The sequence below is a fragment of the Muntiacus reevesi genome, chromosome 1 (assembly GCF_963930625.1).
Source record: "Muntiacus reevesi chromosome 1, mMunRee1.1, whole genome shotgun sequence".
NCBI classification, from domain to species: Eukaryota; Metazoa; Chordata; class Mammalia; order Artiodactyla; family Cervidae; genus Muntiacus; species Muntiacus reevesi.
The window spans coordinates 182,224,358-182,237,340 of record NC_089249.1 but is presented as its reverse complement, the minus strand read 5'-3'; the positions used below and the strand labels follow the sequence as shown (position 1 = coordinate 182,237,340).

Here is a 12,983-nt window from a genome sequence, read left to right as displayed (position 1 = left end):
CGGAGCTTGCTCAAACTCATGTCCATTGAGTCAGTGATGCCATCCAACCATGTTGTCCTCTGTCACCCCCTTCTCCTCCTGCCTTCATTCTTTCCGAGTATCAGGGTCTTTTCCAATGAGTCTGCTCTTCGCATCAGGTGGCCAAAGTATTGGAGTTTTAGCTTCAGCATCAGTCCTTCTAATGAATATTCAGGACTGATTTCCTTTAGGACGGATTGGTTAGATCTCCTTACAGTCCAAGGGAGTTTCAAGAGTCTTCTCCAACACCACAGTTCAAAAGCATCAAATCTTCAGTGCTCAGCTTTCTTTATAGTCCAACTCTCACATCCATACATGACCACTGGAATATCTAATTGCTCCAGTGTTTCTTTAACCAGGCCCAGGCTTGTGAAAACTGATGGCCAAGTGTTCATCCTTAGTAAGGCCCACACACCAAGTGGCTGTGTTCCTAGTCAGTTCTCTGGAGTCTGGAGCCTTAACATCTCCAAGAATTCATTTATAGTCAACAAAGATGGGGCAGGAAATCCACTGTTACTTGTTAAGCTGGAAAAAGTAGACCCTATGGTCTGAGGGAGCATCCATCTGTCACTCAATTGTGCTGGCTGCTCTTGATTGAAAGATTAGAAGGCAGAGGGGTGTACCTGAAGATGTAAGTTCCTTGTATAACTACAGCTATTGGCATATGTGTGGCCATGCTGCTGAGGTAGAGGCAGTCCAGTTGCTGGGTAAGAGGTCCCATCATGGAGGCAGGCTGTAGAGAAATGAGATGATCTATTCCTGGTGTCAGAACTGAACCTGAAGGCTACATGAGGTATGACTGATGGTGCTTTCAAGACAGGTTAGGTACTTGTGGAGGAGATGTCTGAGTTACTCTCTGATATGAAGACACAGGAGATGGAAGATATGGGGACAGTGCAGATTAAGCAAGACTTCTGTTGGGGGTGATGTAAGACCCAATATGAGGAGCTGTGGTGGGGTCACAGGTCAAAGCCACACCACCCACATTTCCATTCCTTGGCCAGGCCCATCCATTTTGCAATTTTCCTTTGTTCTGTCATTTTTTAGATCCCTATCAGCAAATCTGTACATCAAAGGATCAGATGGGGCTGGTACTCCAGAAGCTGTCTTAATATATTTTCTATTAAAGTGGGTGATGATGGATGCATGAAAACTAGTGGCCAAGAGGTTCTACACTTCTCTGTGGATTCCATCCTTACAAAGCCAACCCCTCTGCTGGTCCCACTGGTGTCTCAAATGAGTCACATAGAGATAAACTGACCAGAAGGCTTCAGCACTCCCTCCAGGTTCTGCTCACCCATTGACAATGGGAAGTCTGAGATGTATACATTTGTGGGGTCCTGCTCCTGTTGCGTTGCCGTCTATGCCTGCACACTACTGGCTCTCAGTGCTGTTACAGCTTTCTGTGCTGTGGAAGGACTGTCAAAAAGCTTTAGCCTTTGCATTTGTTGTGGTCTTGCCCAGTATGGCCTTAGGGGAGACAATCTTGCATATGGCACACATGGACTAGGTCCTGGTCCTTGGTTCTTGGCTGTTATCGCCAGGCACAGAGATTGATTTTACTCTGTTGGTCATTAACAAATGCTCTCACTCACTGCTGCTGTTGGGGGTACTGTTGCTTGGTGGTGCCATTTGCTGAGACAATGACACATATGACCAACCTGAAATTTATGCCCAAGCTGAAGTTCACACGGTTGGGATGTTTGCTTCAGCTGTCTCTGAGCAACACCACGTGCTGCAGACTTCTGTGTTTGTTCAACCACCAAGCTGCATGTGAGGTGGGGTACTGAAGGTTAGTTCTGGCCTTAGAATGTCAAAGGTCACTAAGAGGCCTCTAGTACAGGGCTCACTCTTATCTGACCATAGAGAAGTACTGCTCTCCCCTTCTCTAGGAATTCTATCATTCTGATGCTGCCATATCCTGGGCCTTTGCAACTGCCCCACCTCAGCTTTCCTGCCCTCAGCCCCTAGTAGCATTTTGAAAAATTATTGAGAATTTTCTACATAGAAAATCATATAAATAGAAAAGAATTTACTGCTTACTTTCTACTTTTAGAAAACTCTTTTTATTTCTTTTTCTTCTTTTGTTACACTGTCCAGGAACTCCTGGACAATACTGAATAGGAGTGGTGAGAACGGATGTCCCTGTCTTTCTGATCTTAAGAGGAAAGTATTAACTGTGATGTGAGTGGTAAGTGACTTTCTCTTTCACCCAAGAATCCTCTAGAAGTTGTGAGGTTTTTTCCTAGCTTTGAAGATGTTTTGGAGAAGCCCCGCTTTTTATTACTGATTTTGATCTTTAAGCCATTATAGTCAGTGGATATGACCTGTATTATATAAAAAACTTGAAACTTGTTGAGATATTTCTCGTAGCCTATTATAGGATTTATTTTAAAGATATTCTACCTATGTTTTAAAAGAATGTGTATTCTCTCCCCAGAGTTCACAGTTACAAATTTTAATTCAACATTACAATAACAGCACTTTTCTTTATTGGTTTGTAAATGAGCTTTATTTCTGCTTTGCAAGCCCAAACCTCTTGTTTTGTAAAACTAGATCTCATTTAGTTCAGGAGTTATCCCATGCTGGGAAGGATGATGACTTTGGTTATGCAAAGGCGTTGACTTGGGAACGTTTCATCTTTGGTCATCTTTCATCTTGCAGATGTGCATGGATACATTCTTACTTTAATTGTATGCTGGTCATTCACTTCCACTGATCTCTGGGCTCCACTCAGTTTCTCAGAGATATTCTCCTGGGGAATTCAAGTTGCCCTCAAGCACACCATCAATATGCTCAACACCAGTACACTTGCTAGTACCTATTGGGAAACTGGTTTTGATACTTTATGCCTACTTATTCTAGAAAAGGGAGTGTATTTCCATGTAGCTCTCATGTACAACACTTTTGTGGGGGGCTGGCTTCTCACAGCAACAAGGCACAGAGCCCTTTTGAGAGCTGTTTTGAGATGTATCTCTCTCTTGTTTTCCCTCAGTCATGTGCTCCTCAAGTTCAGACCATCTTTTTATACTTGAAAGGTAGAAGGGGATAGAATTATTTTAATTTTGAAAGAAAATAGATTTTTATATTAGACATATAAACATTTGGTGAAAATACAGTTTTGTTACCTTCATAAAGATTAGATTAAATTTTTTATTATAATGAAATAGACATAGTTTAAAATCTAACATTTTAAACCATTTAAAGCGTACAGTTCAGTGGCATTAAATACACTCATAGTGTTGTGCAACCATCACCACCATCCATCTCCAGAACTTTTTATCTTCCCAAAGATACTGAAACTCTGTCCACATTAAACTAACTCCCCATTTCCTACCTCCCCTTGCCCTAAGTAACCACTGTTCCATTTACTGTCCCTAAGAATTTGCCTATTGTAGGGATCTCATATAAGTGGAATCATACAGTATTTGTTCTTTTGTATCTTGCTTACTTCACTCAGCAAAATGTTTTCAAGGCTCATCAATATTTTTGTTGTTGTTCAGTCACTCAGTCATGTCTGACTCTGTGACCCCATGGACTGCAGCATGCCAGGCTTCTCTGTCCTTCACTATCTCCCGGAGCTTGCTCAAACTCATGCTCATTGACTTGGTGATGCCATCCAACCATCTCATCCTCTGTCACCCCCTTCTCCTCATGCCCTCAATCTCAGAGATTTTCCCAATGAGTCAGCTTTTCACATCAGGTGGCCAAAGTATTGGAGCAGAATGTATCAAAATTTCATTCATTTTTAAGATTGGGTCTAAACTGTTGTTAAAGACTTTCAACGAAATCTGAATTTTGATTTTTGTGTTTTTCATTTTTGGAAGTTTTATTTGTTTCTTTTTTAATCTATGTCAAATTTATAGTTTCCAGTTGTTGCAGAAATTTACAAGCTTGGTTTTACCCTCTTGAACATAATAAGGATATTTGTTTTACAGTTTACATTTGTTTTACTGAAGATCCACGTATTTGGATTTTTTCAGGTCTGTTTTTCTTTTTTATTAAAAAAAATTTTAGTGTTTAAAATCTTTTGGCAGGAATAATAGCTTTCGGTTGCTAATTATTTGGAATTCTATACCTTTCCCTGCTATAACTTTTAATATCATGAAAGTATTTTGAAAGTCTGGAATGAGATTCAAGTTAGCTTATCTATACCAGATGAATTCTTTTTGGAAGGACTGACAGACTAAATTAATTAAAACAAGGAAAAAGACAGAAATAGAGAAAGGAAGAAAGGAAAGAAAGAAGGGAGAGAGGAAGAAAGGGAAAGAGGGAGGAAGGAAGAAAAGAAACCCTTAGAACGAGATATTCAATAACTGTTCTTTTGTTTCAAATATACTTTTGATGTTTTATAATTTTCTGCATGAAACTTTTGCTATTTTATCAGCATTGCTTTAGAATCCAAACATTTAGAAAAAAATAATGTTTATATATAATGAAAATAACATTATTATCTTCTATTCCAAAGCATCTGCACCCTTTGAGGACATTAATATCTTCATTACCTACTAAAGAATACTGTCTATTCTATTCCTATGTTATTCTCCTTTATCTCTCTAAAATAGTTTATATCTAGTATAGTGTAGCTTATTTACAATCTTTGAAAACTTTACAATTCAAAAACTTTTGCCTAATTATTACCATTTCACTGCCTTCGAACAGAGGCAAATATAACATGACCTGTGGGTCTCATCTAGCATTTCACTTTCTACTTTAAGGTTTTGTTGAAACACAGCTATGCTAATTTCTTTATTCAGATATTGCTTTAGGCTATTTTTGCCTACAGTGGCAGAATTGGGTAGTTGTAACAGAGACTGCATGACACACAAATTGTAAAATATCTTTTATCTGACCCTTCACAGAAAAAGTTTGGAGACTCCTTCTTTAAAGGATTGTTGGCCACTGTACTTTACCAACTGTGGAGGTCTGAGTACTTCCTTTTCCGAATTTTTCAATTTTGAGAGAAGTATGGTTGAAATACAATATTATTGGATTGGCCAAATGCTTCATTCAGGTTTTCCTGTAAGATGTTACTAAAAAACCTTCACAAACCTTTTTGGCTAGCCCAATATATTAATTTCTGGTGTACAACATAGTGATTCAATATTTTTAAAGATGACACCCCAATTAAGGTATTTACAGATTAATGGCTTTATTTTCTGTGCTTTACAAAATATCCTTGTTACTCATTTATTCTATACATAGTAGTTTGTGTCACTTTATCTCATACAACTGTCTCCGCTGTCCCCCTCCCCTCTCACCACTAATAATCACTAGCTTGCTCTCTATATTTTAGATTTCACATATAAGTGATAACATAGAGTATTTGTCTTTCTCTGACTTATTTCACTAAACATTATATTCTCTAGGTCCATCCATGTTGTTCCAAATAGCAGAATTTCATTCTTTTTTATGACTGAGCAATAGTCTATTGTGTGCATGTATGCGTGTGTGTGTGTGTGTATGTGTGTGTGTGTATAAAACATATTTTCTTTATCCATTCATCTGTTGATGGATACTTAGATGGCTTACCTATCTAGGATAATGAAAATAATTCTATGAACACTGGTGTTCATGAATCTTTCCAAATCAGTGTTTTTACTGGATCATAGGTAGTTCTACATTTAGTCTTTTGAGGAACTTCCATATTGTTTTCCATAGTGGATGCACCAATTTACAATTCCACCACATGTACTGAAGTTTCCTTGTCTCCACATCCTTGCTAATGTTTGTTATTTATAGACTTCTGATAATAGGCATTTTGACTGATGAGAGGTGATACCTCATTGCGGTTTTGCTTTACATTTCTAAGATGATTAGGAATGTTAAGCTTTTTTTTTTTTTTTTTTTTCATATACCTATTCAGTTCAGTTGAGTCGCTCAATCGTGTCTGATTCTGTGACCCCATGGACTGAAGCACGCCAGGCTTCCCTGTCCATCACCAACTCCCAGAGTTTGTGCAAACTCATGTCCATTGAGTCGGTGATGCCATCCAACCATCTCACCCTCTGTTGTCCCCTTCTTCTCCCGCCTTCAATCTTTCCCAGCATCAGGGTCTTTTCCAATGAGTCAGTTCTTCCCATCAGGTGGTCAAAGTATTGGAGTTTCGACTTCAGCATCAGTCCTTCCAGTGAATATTCAGGACTGATTTCCTTTAGGTTTGACCAGTTGGATCTCCCTGCAGTCCAAGGGACTCTCAAGAGTCTTCTCCAACACCACAGTTCAAAAGCATCAGTTCTTCAGTGCTCAGCTTTCTTTATAGTCCTACTCTCATATCCATACATGACTACTGAAAATACCATAACTTTGACTAGGTGGATTTTTGTTGGCAAAGTAATCTCTCTGCTTTTTAATATGCTGTCTAGTTTGGTCATAACTTTTCTTACAAGGAGCAAGCGTCTTTTAATTTCATGGCTACAGTCACCATCTGCAGTGATTTTGGAGTCCCCCCAAATAAAGTCTGTCACTGTTTCCATTGTTTCCCCATCTATTTGCCATGAAGTGATGGGACTGGATGCCATGATCTTGGTTTTCTGAATGTTGAGTTTTAAGCCAACTTTTTCACTCTTCTCTTTCACTTTCATCAAGAGGCTCTTTAGTTCTTCTCTTTCTGTCATAAGGGTGGTGTCATCGGCACATCTGAGGTTATTGATATTTCTCCCAGCAACTTGATTCCAGCTTGTGCTTCATCCAGACTGGCATTTCTCATGAGATACTTTGCATATAAGTTAAATGAGCACGATGACAAGACACAGCCTTGATGGTCCCTTCCAGATTTGGGACCAGTCTGTTATTTCATGTCAGTTCTAACTGTTGCTTCTTGACCTGCATGCAGATTTCTCAAGAGGCAGGTCAGGTGATCTAGTATTCCCATCTCTTGAAAAATTTTCCACAGTTTATTGTTATCCACACAGTCAATTGACTATTGGCATAGTCAATAAAGCAGAAGTAGATGTTTTTCTGGAACTCTCTTGCTTTTTTGATGATCCAGCAGATGCTGGCAATTTGATCTCTCGTTCCCCTGTCTTTTCTAAAACCAGCTTGAACATCTGGAAGTTCATAGATCATGTATTGTTGAAGCCTGGCTTGGAGAATTTTGAGCATTACTTTACTAGCATGTGAGATGAGTGCAATTGTGTGGTAGTTTGAGCATTCCTTGGCATTGCCTTTCTTTGGGTTTGGAATGAAAACTGACCTTTTCCAGTCCTGTGGCCACTGCTGAGTTTTCCAAATTTGCTGGCATATTGAGTGCAGCACTTTCACAGCATCATATTTTAGAATTTTAAATAGCTCAACTGAAATTCTATCACCTCCACTAGCTTTGTTCATAGTGATGCTTCCTAGGGCCCACTTGACTTTGCATTCCAGGATGTCTGGTTCTAGGTGAGTGACCACATCATCATGGTTATCTGGGTCCAGCACGGTGCTGTAATGACTTTAAGGAGATACCCCTTGTCCAAGGACAGAGATGCCCCAGTGAGAAGGTAGGCCCTGGAGCAGTGGCTCTGCAGCACTGGAGTGGTGGCTGAGCTGGTGCTAGAGCGATTTCAAGAAGATATCCCATGTCCAAGGGCAAAGGAGAAGCCCCAGCAAGACAGTAAGAGGGGCAAAATCGTGTTTAGAATCAAACCCCATTCTGGCCAGAGATGCTCAGAGGGCTCAAACAAACCTTGTGCGCACCAGGACCCAGAGACCCCACAGAGACTGAGACAGAACTGTGCGTGAGTGTTCCCTGCAGAGGTGTGGGTCAGCAGGGGCAGGGGCTCTGGGTGCAGCATGGCATAAGCCCTCCTGGAGGAGGTCGCCATTATCCCCACCATAGAGCCACTAGAACTTACACAGGGTTGGGGAAGCAGACTCTTGGAGGGCACAAACAAAACCCTGTGCACAGCAGGACCTGGGAGAAAGGAGCAGTAATGCCACGAGAGACACCCAGACTTGCCCGTGGGTGCCCAGGAGTCTCTGGTGGAGGTGTGGGTCAGCGGTGGCCTGCTGCGGGGTTGGAAGCACTGAGTGCAGCAGTGTGCGCATGGGGCCTTTTGAAGGAGCTCCCCATTATCTTCTTTACCCCCACCATATTTTGGCCTCAGGTCAAGCAACAGGGAAGGAACACAGCCCAGCCCATCAACAGAAAATTGGATTGAAGATTTACTGAACATGGCCCCGCCCATCAGAACAAGACCCAGTTTCCCCTCAGTCAGTCTCTCCCAATAAGCCTCTTATCCTTATCCATCAGAGGGCAGATAGAATGAAAACCATAATCACAGAAAACAAACCAATCTGATTGCATGGACCACAGCCTTGTCTAACTCAATGAAACTATGAGCCATGCCATGTAGGGCCACCCAAGATGGCCAGGTCATGGTGGAGAGTTCTGATCAAACGTGGTCCACTGGAGAAGGGAATGGCAAACCACTTCAGTATTCTTGCCTTGAGAACCCCATATACCTGTTGGCCATCTGTATATCTTCTTTGGAAAATTTTCTGTTCAGATCTTCTGCCAAATTTTTTAATTAAATTCTTTGCTTTCTTGATATTGAGTTACATGAGCTCTTTATATATGTTGGATATTAACTCTTAAAGGTTATGTCATTTTCATATATTTTCTCTCATTCAGTACGTTGTGTTTTTGTTTTGCTGATGGTTTCTTTTGTTCTGCAAAAGATTTTAAGTTTAATTAGGTCCCATTTATTGTTTAACTTTTGCCTTAGGAGACAGATTTCAAAATAAATATTGCTACTATTTATGTCAAAGAATGTTCTGCCTATGTTCTCTTCTAGGAGTTTTATGGTTTCAGGGTCTTACATTTTGGTCTTTAATCCACTTTGAATTTATTTTTGTATATGAGGTGAAGAAATGTTCCAATTCATTTTTTTACATGTAGCTGTCCAGTTTTCACAGCCCCACTTGTTGAAGAGACAGTCTTTTCTCCATTGTATATTCTTGCCTTCTTTATCATAAATTGACCATAAGTGTGTGAGTTTATTTCTAGGCTCTCTATTATATTAATCTGTGTGCCTGTTTTTGTGCCAGTACCATGCTGTTTTGATTATTGTTGCTTTGTAATATACACTGAAGCCAGACACTGTAATACCTCCAGCTTTGTTCTTTTTTCTCAAGATTGCATTGGCAATTCAGGCTATTTCTGTGGTTTGATATACATTTTAGGATTACATGTGCTACTTCTGTGGAAAATGTCATGGATATTTTGATAGAGATTGCATTATATATGTAAATTGCTTTGGTAGTATGGACATTTTACTAATATTAATTCTTCCAACTCAAAACACTATGGTTTTTCCATGACTGCTGGAATGGTTTTTCCATGACTATTGGAAAAACCATAGTTTTGACTATATGTACCTTTGTTGACAAAGTGATGTCTCTGCTTTTTAATACACTGTGTAGGTTCGTCATAGCTTTCCTTCCAAGGAGCAAGTGTCTTTTAATTTCATGGCATCTTTGTGTTGTTTCTGAACTTAGAGGAAAGAGTTTCACTTTTTCACATTTGAGAATGATGTTAGCTAAGAATTTGTCTTAAATGCCCTTTATTATATTCAGACACATTCCCTCTACACCAGCTTTGATGGGACTTGTTATCATGAATGAATGTAGAATTTTGTCAAGTGTGTTTTTTGCACCTATTGAGATAATCATGTGATTTTCATCCTTCCTTTTGTTAATGTGATGTATCATATTAATTGAATTCACATTGTGAATATTGAATCATCCTTGCAACCCTGGAATAAATCCCACTTGATCATGATATACAATTTTTTTTATATATTGCTGGATTTGCTTCTTTTTCTTAATATATATATTTATATATATATTATATATATAATGTAGTTGTATATATGTAGTTGTAGTTGTATATAGTTGTATATATATATAATATAGTTGTATAATATAGTATAGTTGACTTACAATGTTTCAGGTGCACAGCAAGGTGATTCAGTTATACAAATACACATATTATTTTTGAAATCATTTTCCATCATAGGTTATTACAAGATATTGAATAGAGTTCCCTGTGCTATTCAGTAAACCTTTGTTGGTTGCATAACTATTTTAATTAGAAATCTAAAAAATAAAAAGAAATCTAGCATTCTCTTCATCCTAAGTCAAAGAAGTAGAATCAAAATGTCACAATTTTTTAGTTAGGCAAAAGTTCATGTTTTCTAAAATATATCTATTATACATATTTATATATATGTATACAAAAGCTTTTCTATTACACTTCATAAAGGCTTGAGAAAGAACATCAAAAAAAGAAGAGATGGAGAAATTGGAAAACATAAACTAAATGAAATGGGAACACTGAATATGAAACAGAAAATGTGAAACAAACTAGATAAAAGTAAAAGATTATCATATAGTCCAGTTGTTTTTAAACATGACTGCTTATTAGAAACATATCTAGAGCTCTGGAGAAAAAAAGCAGTACCTGGGCATTTGTATTTTTCAAAAAATTTCAAGATAATTCTGATATGCATATAGATTTTAAAAAGTGAATACAAGTTTTTCTACTAAATCATACTTTTGGTGATAGAGAGTTCTATAATTTTTCTGTTGTCCAATCATGATACCATGCTATTAAGTGAGTTATAGTTACATAATTACAATAGTAAAAGATGTTTGTCAGTTTTCACAATCAATAGACAAAAAAAAAAAAACCAAAAAAAAACCCCAATTACAATCCATAATGGGAACAGGATTAACTTAACAATGTAAAATAATTACGTACAATTTGGGGGGCCAAGCAGAAAGATGTGGTACGTGGAAGTGCACATGTTTTCATCCACCCAGCCAGTCTATGTCTTTTGGTTTGTGCAATTAATCCATTTACATTTAAGGTAATTATTGGTATTGAAGGGAGGAGAAGGGGACGACAGAAGATGAGATGGTTGGATGGTGTCACCGAGTCGATGGACATGAGTCTGAGTAAGCTCTGGGAGTTGGTGATGGACAGGGAGGCCTGGTGTGCTGCAGTCCATGGGGTCACAAAGAGTTGGACATGGCTGAGCGACTGAACTGAACTGATGATCCTATTATTGTTTTCTTGTTTTCGGTTATTTTCTGAAGGTGTTTTCTTCTCTTGTGCTCCTTTAGCATTTGTTGTAAAGCTGGTTTAGTGGTGCTGAATCCTCTTAACTTTAGCTTGTCTGGAAAGCTTTTGATTTCTTCATCAAATCTGAAGGAGAGTCTTGCTGGGTAGAGTATTCGTGGTTGCAATTTCTTTTCTTTCATCACTTTAAATACATCATGCCATTCCCTTCTGGCTTGTAGAGTTTCTGTTGAGAAATCAGCTGATAGCCTGATGGGAGTTCCCTTGAATGTTATTTGTTGCTTTCCCCTTGTTGCTTTTACTATTTTATCTCTGTCTTAATTTTTGTCAGTTTGATTACTATGTGTCTTGGTGTATTCCTCCTTGGGTTTATCCTGCCTGTGACTCTGTGCTTCCTGGACTTGGGTTATTTCTTTTCCCATGTTTGGGAAGTTTTCAGCTATTATCTCTTCAGATATTCTCTCAGGTCCTTTCTCTCTTCTCCTTCTGGGACCCCTATATAATGTGAATGTTGGTGCGTTTAATGCTGTCCCAGAGGTCTCTTAGACTGTCTTCATTTCTTTTCATTCTTTTTTTTTTTTCTTTCTATATTCTGTTCTGCGACAGTGATTTCCACCATTCTGTCCTCTAGGCCATTTATCTGTTTTTCTGCTTTAGTTATTTTTCTATTGATGCCTTCTAGTGTATTATTCGTCTGTTTGTTTGTCCTTTAGTTCTTCTAGGTCTTTGGTAAACATTTCTTGTATCTTCTCAATCTTTGCCTCCACTCTTTTTTCTGAGATCCTGAATCATCTTCACTGTCATTATTCTGAATTGTTTTTCTGGAAGATTGCCTATATCCACTTCATTTAGTTGTTCCTCTGGGGTTTTAATCTTGTCCCTTCATCTGGGGCATAACTATCTGCTTTTTCATCATGATTAACTTTCTGTAATATGGTTTTTGTTTTAGCCATTGTGAGACTATGATTCTTCTATCTGCCCTCTGATGGATGAGGCCAAGAGGCCTGTGTAAGCTTGTTGATGGGAGGGACTGGTGATGAGAAAAACTGGGTCTTTCTGGTGGGCAGGGCCTTGCTCAGTAAAGATTTAATCCAATTATCTGCTGATGAGGGCTTCCCTGGTGGCTCAGGTGGTAAAGAATCTGCCTGCAATATGGGAGACCTGGGTTCTATCCCCTGGGTCAGGAAGATCCCCTTTGAGAAAGGAATGGCAACCCATTCTAGTATTCTTCCTGGGGAATCCCACGGACAGAGGAGCCTGGTGGGCTACAGTCCATGGGATAACAAAGAGTCGGACATGACTAAGTGACTAACACTTTCAGATCTGCTGATGGGTGGGGTTGCACTCCCTCCCTGGTAGTTGTTTGGCCTGAGGTGACCCAGCCGTGGGGCCTATGGGCTCTATAGTAAGGTTAATGTGACCCCCAAGAGAGTTTATGCCAAGGGGGACCTTCCTGGCCTGATGTTGCCAGTGCCCCCATCCCTGTGTTGAGCCCCTGCTGACCCATGCCTCCATAGGAGGCCCTCCAACACTCAGGTAGTTTTGGTTCAGCCTCCTATAGGGTCATTGATCATTTCTTCTGGGTTTTTTTGTGCGCAAAATTTGGTTTGTGCCCTCTAAGACTGGAGTCTGTGTTTCCCCCCAGTCCTCTAGAAGTCCTATAATCAAATCCCACTGGCCCTCAAGGCCAGATTTCCTGGGGATTCCCAATCCTTTTGTCAGATCACCAGGCTGGGAAGCCTGATGTGGGGTTCAGAACCTTCACAACAGTGCAAGAAGTTCTTTGGTATTATTGTTCTCCAGTTTGTGGGTCATCCACCTGGCGGGTATGGGATTTGATTTTACTGTGATTGTGCCCCTCCTACCATCTTGCTGTGACTTCTTCTTTGTCTTTGGA

General features: G+C 39.4%; 1 pseudogene; it reads right to left on the bottom strand.

Annotated features, from left to right (window-relative positions):
- Positions 1-531: 531 nt before the first annotated feature.
- LOC136153714 (RNA-binding motif, single-stranded-interacting protein 2 pseudogene) overlaps positions 532-12,983 on the bottom strand; it is a 31,594-nt pseudogene continuing 19,142 nt past the window's right edge.